The 13,142-nt window shown below is 45.6% G+C and overlaps 1 long non-coding RNA gene across 1 annotated transcript in view; it reads left to right on the top strand.

The window, feature by feature from the left end:
* The window catches only part of LOC103883665, a 53,959-nt gene that overhangs the window by 22,942 nt on the left and 17,875 nt on the right, over positions 1 to 13,142 (top strand). The window contains exons 3-5 of the long non-coding RNA XR_645971.4: positions 6,428 to 6,562; positions 7,267 to 7,542; positions 9,160 to 9,317. This is a non-coding gene — a long non-coding RNA (uncharacterized LOC103883665). The remainder of the gene's footprint in view (positions 1 to 6,427; positions 6,563 to 7,266; positions 7,543 to 9,159; positions 9,318 to 13,142) is intronic.

Here is a 13,142-nt window from a genome sequence, read left to right as displayed (position 1 = left end):
CTGGCCATGTCTCATGGGACTTGGTGAGCCCATAAACAGTATAGTCCATGAGGTATTACCTGAGACTTGGGTATTTAGGAAAAAATGAAAAGGTGTGCCCTGCCCCCGCCCTAAACCATTGGCCCAAAGGACAGTGAAAGGACATATGACCTCCCTCTTCCTGTGCGCACAGAACCTCATTAAGGGCCCTTCATAGACGACATGTTTCCTGGACTCTTTTCCCACATTTCTGCCTGGGAGACAGCATAGAAGTGCCTCATCTCACAACTGGGTCATCATTTTGGGGTCTTTTTCACTCTCCTGTGATGACTCAGATAGAATGATGCTTTAAATAATTGTCATTACACGTCATTCATTTGTTCTCTCCTGCAAACACCTTGCTCATTGTCCTTGGTGCTGTGCTAGACTCAAGACAGATTCCTAAGACAGACCTTGCCCTCAAGGAGCTCACATATGATCAGGGAAGACAGGCAACTCATGGCCTCTCAGATAAGGTGAGCAATGCTTCTGTAGAGGAACCTTTGGATCTGCACCCCTTGGGTGTTCTTTGTGTGGAGGAGCCTTGGGGGTTGCTTAAGAGCACAGACTCTGGAACTGCATGGCTTTGGTTGAATACTTGCTCCTCTCCACTTATAAGCTGCATGACTATAGGCAAGTTACTTAACCCCTCTGGGCCTCCATTTTCTATCTATGAAATGAAGATAATGATGGCCCTCATCTCCTTGGGTTGTTGTGAGAATTAAACAAGGTAATACTTGAAAAGTGCCTGGCACAGAGTAAGCATTCCTCAGTGTTAGCTCTTACTACTTTTATCATCATCCTCATCTTCATCACAAACTCAGGAGTCTTCAGAGGAGGAGTTGGCACAGAGGAGAGGTTTCATAAGGCATGTGACATTTGAATTGGGCAGGAAAGGTGACATTTTGCCAAGGAACAGAAGGGAAACTGGACCACTGTCCCTGTTAATAACCAGAAACGTGTTAGAAGCATGAGGTGAGATGATTGGGCTTCCAGCTCCCCAAAGCAAAGGCCTCTAGACAGATGGAACCAGAGCCATGAGGTCCCCCCACCCAATGTCATCTACTTTAGAGCCACTCCTCTGCCTGCCATTGATGAGCTGTGGCCCTAGCCTCACCCTGGTGCGGCACCGTGGTGATGGCTCTGCTCTGGGGTACAGGGCACAGATGTCACTGTGAGAGAGAGAGGGTTTTGGAAGCTTGGTTTCCAGGTCTGACTGGGCCACTCATACCTAGCCATGTAACCCTACCAAGCCTCTCTGAGCCTTGGTTCCCCTCTTTTGTAACATGAGGACAATAGTAGCTACTTCAGAGGCTTATTATAGTGATTTAATGTCATAATGAATAAAAGTGCCTAGCATTGGGCCTGTTGCCTAGGACTTTCTCAGTAAGGATAAGTGTTGGTTGTTATTATATCCCCAGCAGCATTGGTTTTGAGTTCCCCCTCATCCCACCCATCCCCAATCCACACTGTTGAGAGCTCCCTCTGTCCTAGCCTTTTCTCACCATATCATGTGAAGATCTGGGACTCCAAGAGATTTCTGGCTGGTTCAGGGGAGAAGTTTCTTCCAGCCCTTGCACCAATCCAGATTCCTCTTCCATTTAATCCTCTTATTTTCTTGAGGTATGTGGTGACCTGCCCTTTACTGTTTAGGGTGTCTCATTATCCAAATGGAGTCAAAAGAGTGCGCAGACTGGAATCTTTGAAGTTTTTCCTGGAGACAGAGGGATGACAAAATGACCCCAAGGTGCCCAGGCCCTGAGCCTTTGCCTAAGTGTCTTGGTGCCCTCCTCTCTTGCCTGCTGGCTTTTAGCCTGGACCTAGAAACAGATTCTGCTGCATAAGGTGAGAAAGCCACTGCTGTGTATTGCCCTCATGTTTATTTCTAATCAGCTTCTGGTGCCGGGGAGGCAGTGGCTGGATGCTCTGCATCCCTGCAGTCCGTCTCCCGCTGCTGCACAGATCCTCCGAGCTGATTGAAATGTGATGTGTGGGCTTAGGAAGGAGAGAGGTAAAGCAGTAACTCAGACCACAGCAGTTGTCCTGGTTCATTGCCTATGCTTCCCTCCCTCCACCGGGCACCCTGGCCCCTCCCATGCTAGGCTGCCAAACTAGGCATCACCCTTCCACCCAGCCCATACTTGTGAACAAAGCCAAGTATCTTCTTTTCTTCACTTTCTCACCTCACCCCAGCAAAGCTGGGTTGCAGGGAAGCAGCTAGGGGCTCAGAACACTGGGAAGGGGAAATGGTGCAAAGGCCTTCCTTCTCATGAAGCTGTCTCCAGATTCACATCCCATGATGCCAGGAGGAAGCTCCCTGTGGGAACCACAGCCAAAGCTCCAGCTAGAATTCCGTCAGGCAGCTTTGTGCAGATCCTTGTGCCTTGTAACTCTCTTTCTCTTCTGGTCAGGAGGCCTAGCTGAGGCCCCTACCCAGGAGATATGTCATGGAAATGGGAAGCCTGTGTGGGCAGAGACCTTTGGATGGTTTACCCATATTACTTGTACTTAATAAAATAATGGAAAGGGGGAATCTATAAGGTAAGGATAAAACAGCGAAGGTTATTTTCTTGGAGAAGGGAGGTTTAAAAGACTGCGAAAATCAAAGTAGACTTGGACAATTGGAAGAATAGGCAAGACACTTAGCTACAAAGTTTATTCATTCATTCAATCACTTACTCACTCACTCACTGACTCACTCATTCACTCATTCAAGTGTTCATTGGATACTTACTGTGTCCAGGTAGTTTAGGAGTACAATGGGGTATCATGGTAAGCCAGCAGACATGGCCTTTGCCCTCATGGAACACTCAGATCAGAAGGGAGTAGACACAAGCAAACCAGCCCTTACAATTCAGGATGAATAGGGATGCCTTAGGGGAAGGACAGGGAGCTGATGATAGAGAAGGCCTATGTCTGTTAGGAAAAACCAGGAAAACAAAAATCACGTAGTGTATTTATAACTGAAGTGACTTACTGCTGGAAACTGGCTCACAGGTGATGGAAGGGGCTGATTGACTTAGAAAGTAACAACTCCAGGAAGCAGTTACCATACCTCAGCTAGAGCCACAAGGGCAGGAGGCAGTGTAACGAGATCATAGAGTCCCCTAGTGGAAAGTAGAGCCACAGTGATTGTGTCCAGTGGGAGCCTGGATGAGACACTGCTGCTGATATCCCCTGAGGCAGAGAAAGAGTAAAGAAATATCCTCTCTTTCCCCTTTCTCCTGCCACCGCCTCTTGTCTGCCAGTGCCTCCCACTGGCTGAACCCAGCCAGGAGCCCTGTGACAGAGGAGGCTGGGAATTGCCACCTACAGGGGTCAGCCTGGCCTTCCCCACCCCCAACAACACAGAGCAGACCAGGGAGGGTGCAAAATGAATCTGAGGGCCAAGAGGCTCAATCTAGACTTGGGCCCAGGGGATGGAGGGGGGTGGGAATGGTGGGGAGATGGGTGCTGGTGCTTAAGAGAGTATGTTTGCTGGAGGAAGTGGGAAGAGCTGTTTTATGAAGCATGAAGAATGAACGCCGGGGTTCAGGGGAAATGGGATGAGAGAGAAGGCTTGGAGGGAAGTAGGAGGAACATCATGAGGGTGCTTGAAAGCAAGTCAGGAAGATTGGACATTAATGCAAAAGCTATAGGGAGCCACTGATTGTCATTAAGCAGTGAGGTGACCAGATCTGGGTTTCAGGAAGACCATTCCAGCTGCAAGGATGGATATGGGCAAGGGAGGAAGGAACATTAAAGGCAACAGATGAATAAGGAGACCACTGCAGTAATCTCCACAAGTGAGGATGATGGAAATAGAGGGACTGGGAGAGGTGCATGGGTTTGAGGAGTATTTAGGAGGGAGAGCTGGTGAGTGATTGGTTAAGGAGGGGGTAGGGGAGGGAGCAAGGATGATTCCCATGACTGTGGCTTGGACAACTGAGCCAATGCAAACACTTTTTGATAAGACAGAAAGCACACAGTGAAGAGCATTTGGAGGGGACGCGTGTCGATCCAAGTGTGAGGTGCTCGTGAGACATTCTTGGCAGCAATATAACTGGGTTTTTTTTTCCCTAGACATGCCTGTGTTTATCTACGGAGTCTCCATGAGAAAGCCTTCCATGTCAGCTCAGGACTCCAAGAGCATGCCTTCTGCAGGCTAGGCCAAGCATGTTTTCTTCCTCAGGTGTCATGTTCTTCTTCTGTCCCTTCCCATTTTAACCCCCTGTCCAACCTCAGCCTTTGCTGTGACCCCTGGCCTCTAAGGAAGCAGGATTCAGGCTGTTTCTTCCCAATCTCATTTCTCATCCAGACTGAGTCATACCCAGACCCAGCAGCTCTACTTTTAATCTCCTGTGTGAGCTGGGATGCTGAAAGGCTTGGAAAATGTCCTTTTCTTACTTTGTCTCTCATCAATCATTGTGTAGCAATTTGCTCTAATTTGTGCAAGCCAGAATCACATAGCATAGACTAAGAGTGGGCAAGAGTCCACACATGGAACAACTGCACACATGCAGTGAGGAGGCACTGCGTCACAGATGGGGAGAAGCTAAAGCAGGATGCTTTTCTTCTCTGAGCCTTTTTTTTTTTTTTTTTTTCACTTTTCAAATGTGTATACTAGACTCAGCAACCTGATAGTCCCTCTCTAATTTTTTGTAGTCTGTAGAACCTGGTTTTGTCCTGGAAGCAATGAGCTCAGCCTCACAAGATGAGCCACGACTGACTGTGGCAATACCACTCTCTTTTTACCAGTGGGTGACTTACCAATAGTTGTGGACATGTAACTCAGTTTTAGCAGAAGGGGCATGTATTAGTTTTCTAGGGATGCCATAACAAAGTAGCACAACCTGGGTGACTTAAAACAACAGAAATTTATTCTCTCAGGTCTAGAGGCTGGAAGTGTATAAAAGGTGTCTGTGAGGCTTTCTTGGAGGCTTTAGGGGATAATCTGTCCTCTCTTTCTCTTAGCTTCTGGTGTCTCCGGCAATCCTTGGCAGTTCTTGGCTTGCTGCTGCAGAACTCCAGCCTCTGCCTCTTTGTCACATGGTGTTCTCCCTGTGTTTCTCCATCTTCACATGGCCGTCTCCCCTCTGTGTCACTCTCTTCTTCTTATAAGGACACCAGTCATATTGGATTAGGGGCCCACCCTACTCCAGTATGGCTTCCTCTTAACTCCTCATTATATCTGTGATGAATGATCCTATATCCAAATAACATCACATTGTAAGGCACTTCCATATTTCCTTTTGGGGGACACAATGCCATACATAATAGAACATGAGAGTGTTTGGGAAAAGCTTTCCTCCCTGTTAAGGAGAATCATCAAAAAGGGCCCACCACTCTGCCTCCTGTGTTTGCCCCGTGGTATGAGGATCTGATGCTGAGAGAGGTGGCTCTCACTGTGGTTGGCAGCAAAGGACGATGGAAAAGTAACACTGCTGAACCATTACCTCAAAACTACAACTTCCTATCTCTGTATTGTTTATTAAGTGGGATAAATGTGCAGAAGTCACCTTTTATTTGGGATTCTATTACTGTCTTAGTTCATTTTTGCTGATATAACAAAATACGCTGAGGCTCAGTAATTTATAAAGAACAGACATTTATTTTTCTCAGAATTCTGGAGGAATTCTGTGGGAAGCCCACAATCAAGGCACTGGCAGGTGTGGGTGTCTGGTGAGGACTGCTCTCTGCTTCGAAGATGGCACTTTTTTGCTATATCCTCTGGAGGGGAGGGACACTGGTCTTCTCATGGCAGAAGGGACAGAAAGGGTGAAAATGCATGAACTTGCTCCATCAAGCTCTTGTATAAATATACCTAATCCCATTCATAAGGGTAGAGACCTTGTAATTGGATCATCTCCTAAAGGCCACACCTCTTAATACTGTTGCACTGGGGATAACGTTTTAACATAAGTTTTGGAGAGAACAGCATCATTTCAACCATAGCAGTTACTCATGGTCAAACACATCATAACTCATCTAGTGACCCCCAATTTCCCTGCTCAGTTTAGGGACATGTAAGAACCACAGAATTTAAGAGCTGAATGAGATATTGAGAGTCATATAATCCAAATTCTTTACTAAATGAATGAAGAAACTGAGGTTCAAGAGGGGAAGGGACTCACTTAGGGCCACAGCACAGATTAGGGTCACAGGCTGGACCCACACTAGGCTCTCTAAACTTCTAATCTCCTGTCATGTTTTTCTGGCTTCCTGTACTCTTCCTGTAAGGAACAGAGGGTGCTATTTGAAAGGCAGGGCTGACTGGGTGGGCTGCTGCTGAGCCATCAGAGGGAAGGAAATGAGTGGTGGGACGGGAGATAAGGAGAATTACAAGGGGAGTGTGCAGGAGCTTGCCATGCTGCAGAGCCGTGTTCAGCCTCAGGGACATACATTTATTCTAATCACATGCTCTATGCAGGACTTGCTGCTCTGAATTATGCACCTCGAAAGGGCCTTTCATCTCGCCGAGGGTTTGATGCCAGCCTCCCTGGCCGCCTGTGCTGGCCTGTGATTTAGCCTCCAGAGCAATTCAGGGCAAGGAGGTAGGAGGAAGGTAAATGGAAACACCTGGGACCTTCCCTTTCCTGAGGACTCTGCCTGCCCTACTTCCTTCCTTCCACCAGTGCTGGTATGGTGGGGCAGCATGGCTAGTGGAGAGGAAGGCAGAGATTCACCTTTCCCCTCCATCAAGAAGGGACTCAGATAATTGTGTACCTGACAGCTTTCTAAGAGTGTAGAGAAACCTAACTTCATGAGCTTAATTGAATTAAGATCTAGTAAATATATATATATTTTTAAACCTAGAACTCTAGAGTGCTGGATAAAAGGCACCAGAGGCACCTCCTAGTCTAGGCTGCTCATTTTATAGTAGTGGAAACCAAGGCCCCAGGAGGGTTTGAAAAGATGTACCCTAGAGGCAGAAGTAGAATCAGAACGCCAAACATCAGAACCCTAAACATCAACGTCTCCACCTTGCCCATCTTCATCTAAAGCAGAGCTGCCTCTTGGATGTTTGAGCCCTGTGGCCAGCAGCTTCTGACACAGGCCTCTAATTTCACCTCCTGGTATCCATGCCCTTGTGTAAACCCCTCCCTTAAGTGTGAGCAGAACCTAGAGAATGGCTTGCTTATAACTAATAGAATATGACAAAAGTGATGGGGTGTTAATTCCATGATTTGGTTACAAAATAATTATGACTTTCTTCTTGTTTGCATTTTCTCACTCTTCCTGGGTCTTGATGAACTTGCTATGACGAAGTGAGCTATAAGGGCCCATATGGGAAGAAGCCGAGGGCCACCAGCAGGCAATGGCCAGCAAGGAGCTGAGGCCCTCAGTCCGACAGCCATGAAAAAACAGAATCCTGCCAATAACCACAGAGTGAACTTGGAATCAGGTCTTTTCTCAATTGAGCCTTCCGATGAGACCACAGCCCTGGCTAATATCTTGATTACATACTTGTGAGAGACCATGAGCAGAAGACCAGGTTAAGCTGGGCCTGCATTCCTGACTCACAAGAACTGTAGGAAAATAAATGTGTGTTGTTTTAAGCTGCTGAATGTTGTTATGTAGCAGTAATAGCAATATCCAATTTTAGGATAATATTTAGGATGCCTACCACATTCTAGTTTCAGATATGAAAATAAATGGTTACTATGGATTTACAGGAGTTTGTAGTTTGATGAGCTAAGATATAGCATGTGAAATGATAATAACTAACATTTTCCTGAGTGTTTCCTCTGTTCCAGAATGGTGCTAAACTTTTAGATGTACTACATATATTTTTAATTTTCTTAATCCACTCACAACAACCCTGTGAGGCCTCTTATTATCTCCACTTTACAGGTGAGAAGACAGAGGTGCAGAGAGATGAATAACCTGCCCAGGTTCAAATAGTTAGCAAGTGGTAAAGGGACTTGAACCCAGATAGTCTGGCTTCAGAGGGAAACAAGATCGCATTCATTTATTTAAAAGGCACTTAAGTGTTTCCTATGTGCTTGCTATTGTTAGTTTCTGGGCATGTAAAGATATACACCTGTTCTGAAGGGGTTAGTGGCTCTGCCTTTTGCTAAAAATAACCTTGTGCAAGATACTTAAACTTGGTTTTCTCATATGTAAAGGGAATATGGGGGACTATAACCCACATATGATTGTAATGAGATAAAATGAGTTAATGTTTATAAAGAACATGTAATAGTGCCTGCTACATAGTAAATGTTATATGTCTGTTAAATAAAAATAAATAAGTGGCAATGTCAGCAGAAAGTTACAAGAGCCTGTGGAAACTGCAGGGACCCCATATGTTCAGGGTGCAATGGGAGCTCAGGGGAAATAACGTCCTTCACCTCCCATCTTTTGTGCATGTCTTTTTAAGTCCTGGGCTAAGTGATGGGCTTTCCATGCAACCTGTGGCTTTTTGAAATATTTCTTATTCCTTAAGATAATTAAGATAATTAGTAGTTCTAAGGTCATCCTTCTTCTGTGGAAATGCCCAATTCTTTTTACTGGTGTACAATTTTTTAGCCTAAGCTTCTCAGGATAAAGAACTTTTGAAAACAACCTCTTCAAAGTTCCCAGGTCCACTTGCATCTCCTCTAGCTCTCCATTTTGGCCATATGCAAATGCTCAGAAGTCACAGAGCTCACTCCCTAGGTGCCTATCCCTCCCACCTTTCTGATACATTCATCTCTTTTGGTGAGAACAACAGTACCTCTTGCTACTTTGCCCCAAATTCAGGAGATTAAATTATTATCAGTAGAAGAAATGTAAAGACTGAAAATGCTTAATGAACTACAAGTGCCAAAATACCCCACAGATAATGAGAACTGTTGATGGAAGGTTGAGGGGATCAGTGCGGAAAGATTTGGTTGAATACTTCAAGGAGGGGCTGAGGTTTCAGCCAGGCATTAAAGAGTAGTGGGGATAGGGAGAATGGAGAGGACAGGGGATTGCCATGTAGGGAGCAGCAAGCATAGCACGGGTGGCATGAAGAGGCTCGTAGATGTTACTAGTGTTTATCTATACCCAGCTTTTCTCTATTTTGGGGCACTTGAGAGAAGTACTTCCCCCACTCCCACACTTGCTATCATGTGGGGTGATATGACTACATGTGGCCAACAGGTTGCAATTGGAAGTGATGTGTGTCACCTACAGGCTGGAGCGTTTGATTGGCAGTGCAAGTGTCTTCAGTGCTTTTTTCTCCAGTCATGACCACCATGGAAGTGTGGGTTGAGAGGAAGGATCAAGGACATTGAGCCATCATGTGGAGAACAGCTGCCTTGGAAAGTTGCTGGACCCACAGTGGATGTTGGGTGAGTGATAAATCAATCTTTGTCTTTAAGCCACTGAAATCTTGGTGGTTCTTGTTCTTGTAGATTACCTAGCCTTCCCTGATGTCTATGGAAAAATGTGTGTTGAGTATTGGGATGTGAAGTTGGATTAGCTAAGGAGTAGCAGAGGCAGCCTCATGTGGGACAAAAGAATCATCTGAAGGTACTTCAAACCACCACAAAAAATCAAATTCAGTTGTGTAGGGTTCAGGCATGAATATTTTTTAAGTTGTTTAGGTGATCTCAAAATGCCACCAGGTTTAAGAGCCATAGACATACCTATTTTTACTCTTTAACTAGTTTATTTTTTAAGCCCTATTTTTAAAGCTGAAAAAGGAGAATATTGTAGGACTGATAGGGCCTGTAATGGTCTGAACGTGTCCCTCCCAAATTCATATATTGAAACCTAATCCCCAATATCATAGTATTAAGAGGGTTTTCTTTAGGGGACGATTAGATCAGAAGGGCTCTGCCCTCATGAATGGGATGAGTGCCCTCACAAAAAAGGCCCGAGGGAGCTTGTTTACCCCTTCCAACCATGTGAGGACAGGTAGAAGATGCCATCTGTGGAGCGGAGAGCCAGCCCTCACCAGACACTGAATCTGCTCACACTTTGATCTTGGACTACCTGGCCTCTAGATCTATGAGCAATAAATTTCTCTTGTTTATAAACTAACTATCCAATATTAGGTATTTTGTTATAGTAACACAAAAGGACTAAGACAGGGTCCAAAGCGAACATTTCACATGATGTATGTGAAAGAGCTTTGTAAACTGTAAAGGGCTGAACAAAAGAAAAGCAATTTGCTTCTTGATGATATTAAAAGCCTAGATTGTCAGGAGGTTTTACTTGACCCAGTGGATTTTTTACTTTGAGAATGTCTGTGGCTCAGGTTTCTAGGCTGGAGTCAGCTTCTCCAGATGCTGCTCTGTCATGCTCGGGTAGGACCAGCCATGAGATTCTCATGAACCTCTCTCACTAGGACTGTGGCAACAGCACCCAGCTGGTCTCCCTCCTCTGATGCTGCTTTGATATATTTATCCACTGATTGGTTAATTGTCCTCCAGGTAGCAAAGACTTGCCAGCATCTTCCTTTCATGAACGAACATATTCATTTTAATTTTAATCACAGTTATATATATATTTAAATCAAATAGTTTTAGAACATACAACCTTCCCATCCAGAATTCTCCTCCTCAGGAGCAACCCTTCCACTCTTTAGCTCCTTCCTCTGGTATTCATTTCCATGTTATTGGCTCTTTCTTGATTTTTTACTTTCTGACCTTATCTGATGATTGCCTACCATGGCATTTGAGCTTTTAGCATTCTTGTATCAGTCCTCCTATCATGCCCCTGACAACATAATTGTGCCTTCCAAGAGTCTCCCGATATGGCTTTATCACAATTTTTGTGATAAAAAAATTAGTATTTAACGTTCACTTTAGCATTTACGATTATATAAATATTGTTTAGAAAAGAGCCACAGATGATAACATCTTCTTTTTTGGACTAGTTTTAATTCCATAGAGTTAATAATTATCTCTATTTTGTTTATGTCTTCCTTTACTGACATTTTAGACTTTTGAGAGAGATCACAGCTAAAAAAACGAATGTGTTCCATTTGCCACGTTCAGTTGAAAACTACAGCATCATTTTCCATCATTTTCCACTATGTGAAAGTGTAATACTTAGAAATGAGTCCTTAAGATTTTCCCTGAAACTTTAAAAGGAGTATTCTAGATGTCTTTTCCAGCTTTTCACCCTTCTCTTCTATCTAAGGTTAGATAGAAATATAATCTAAGATTTATAAAAGTCTTGTATGAGATTAATAGAAATCTTTTCCCTGTTGCACACAGAAAAATGCATCTTCAGAGTCTGGGGGAATAGATTCTGTGTTTCTTTCTTTAGAATAGGAGCCTCCTGAGGGAAGGAATTTTATCTCTTAACAGACTGGGAATCCCTGAGGTTGGGAGAGTGTGTCCTCTTCAGACTGGGGCTCCCTGAGGACGGGGCTGTGTCTCCCTCAGACTGGGGCTCCCTGAGGACGGGGTTGTGTCTCCCTCAGACTGGGGCTCCCTGAGGACAGGGCTGCGTCTCCCTCAGACTGGGGCTCCCTGAGGACGGAGCTGTGTCTCCCTCAGACTGGGGCTCCCTGAGGACGGAGCTGTGTCTCCCTCAGACTGGGGCTCCTTGAGGATGGGGCTGTGTCTCCCTCAGACTGGGGCTCCCTGAGGACGGGGCTGCATCTCCCTATAGCAGCCCAAGGGCTTCACCTTGCCCAGATAGAACCAATTTATCAAGACAAGGGAATTGTGATGGAAAAAGAGTAATTCAGGCAGAGCCGGCTGTGCGGGAGGCCAGAGTTATATTATTACTCAAATAAGTCTCCCCTAGCATTCAGGGACCAGAGTGTTTAAAGATAATTTGGCGGGTAGGGGCTTGGGAAGTGGGGAGTACTGACTGGTCAGGTTGGAGACAGAATCATAGGGGGTTGAAATGAGGTTTTACTGCTGTCTTCTGTTCCTGGGTGGGGTGGCAGAACTGGTTGTCAACTGATGCACTGAGTGCGGGGTCTGCAGAGTATCTCAAGCACTGATCTTAGACTTTACAATAGCGATGTTATCCCCAGGAGCAATCTGGGGAGGTTCAGACTCTTGGAGCCAGAGGCTGCAGGACCCCTACATTGTAATTTCTAATCTTGTAGCTAATTTGTCAGTTCTGCAAAGGTGGTCCCAGGCAAGAAGGGGGTCTTTTTGGGAAAGGGCTGTTTTCAATTTTGTTTCAGAGTCAAACCATGAACCAAATTCCTTCCCAAAGTTAGTTCAGCCTACGCCCAGGAATGAACAAGGACAGCTTAAAGGTTAGAAGCAAGATGGAGTCAGTCAGTTGTGATTTCTTTCTTTCACTGTCATAAGTTCCTCAGTTATAGTTTTGCAAAGGCTTTTTCATCCCCTCAGACTAAGGATCCCTTAGGATGGGGGTGCACCTCCCCTCAGACTGGGGCTCCCTGAGGACGGGGTTGCATCTCCCCTCAGACCGGAGCTCCATAGATTGGAGCTGGTGGACAAGAAATATAAACAGGGAGGAGACAGTCCCACAGATTGGGGTAGAAATCAGGTAGACTGGGAGACTGTGGGAGTCTGTGGGTCTGTCCCCTCCCTGTTTATATTTCTTGTCCACCAGCCCCACCTCAGAATCTAGGAAGGGGTCTTCACGTGGGAGCTGTAGTGATGTCAAAGGTCAGGGAGGCTTAATCGACCTAGCCTGGTTCTGAGATCCCCCAGGAGCTCCTCAGGCTCCAGGAGCTGCTTCCCTCCCTGATTCTTCTGCTGGTGACCTTGGGTCTCACAAAAACAAAGAACAGAAACTCCTCCGAGACACTTGAAGGGCTCTGTCAGGTCAGTGGCCCCTGCCAAGCATCTGTCCTGGTCTCTGTGCCTTCAGAAGATATTAGCTCTCAGGCCCTGCTTGGTTGCAAGGATGGCCTTCCCCTCTCTTTTTCTTTGCATATAGTCTTTCTTTCCTTTTGAGGTTGTCTGTGGAGAAAGACTGTGGCTGGCATGAATAATAGATTATTAATTTGGAACCTCTCCAGTGAGTGAGAGTTGCCACCAGTGAAGATGCGTGTTATGTAACCAGCAAATTGCGTTGGCATCAGAGGCAGCATGTCTGCCGGAGAGCGTAAGATCAGAGATGTGAGAGAAACAGGGAGGGAGGCCCCCTTGCAGGAGGGTCTGTGGGGAGCCTGGCTCTTAGCTGGTTGTTTTCAGCCGCCTTCTCCTGTTTAAGCCTCACAGTGACCAGTG

The sequence above is a fragment of the Papio anubis genome, chromosome 6 (assembly GCF_008728515.1).
Source record: "Papio anubis isolate 15944 chromosome 6, Panubis1.0, whole genome shotgun sequence".
Classification (NCBI taxonomy): domain Eukaryota; kingdom Metazoa; phylum Chordata; class Mammalia; order Primates; family Cercopithecidae; genus Papio; species Papio anubis.
Note: the sequence above shows the minus strand (reverse complement) of the source record. Positions and strands in the feature narration are given on the sequence as shown.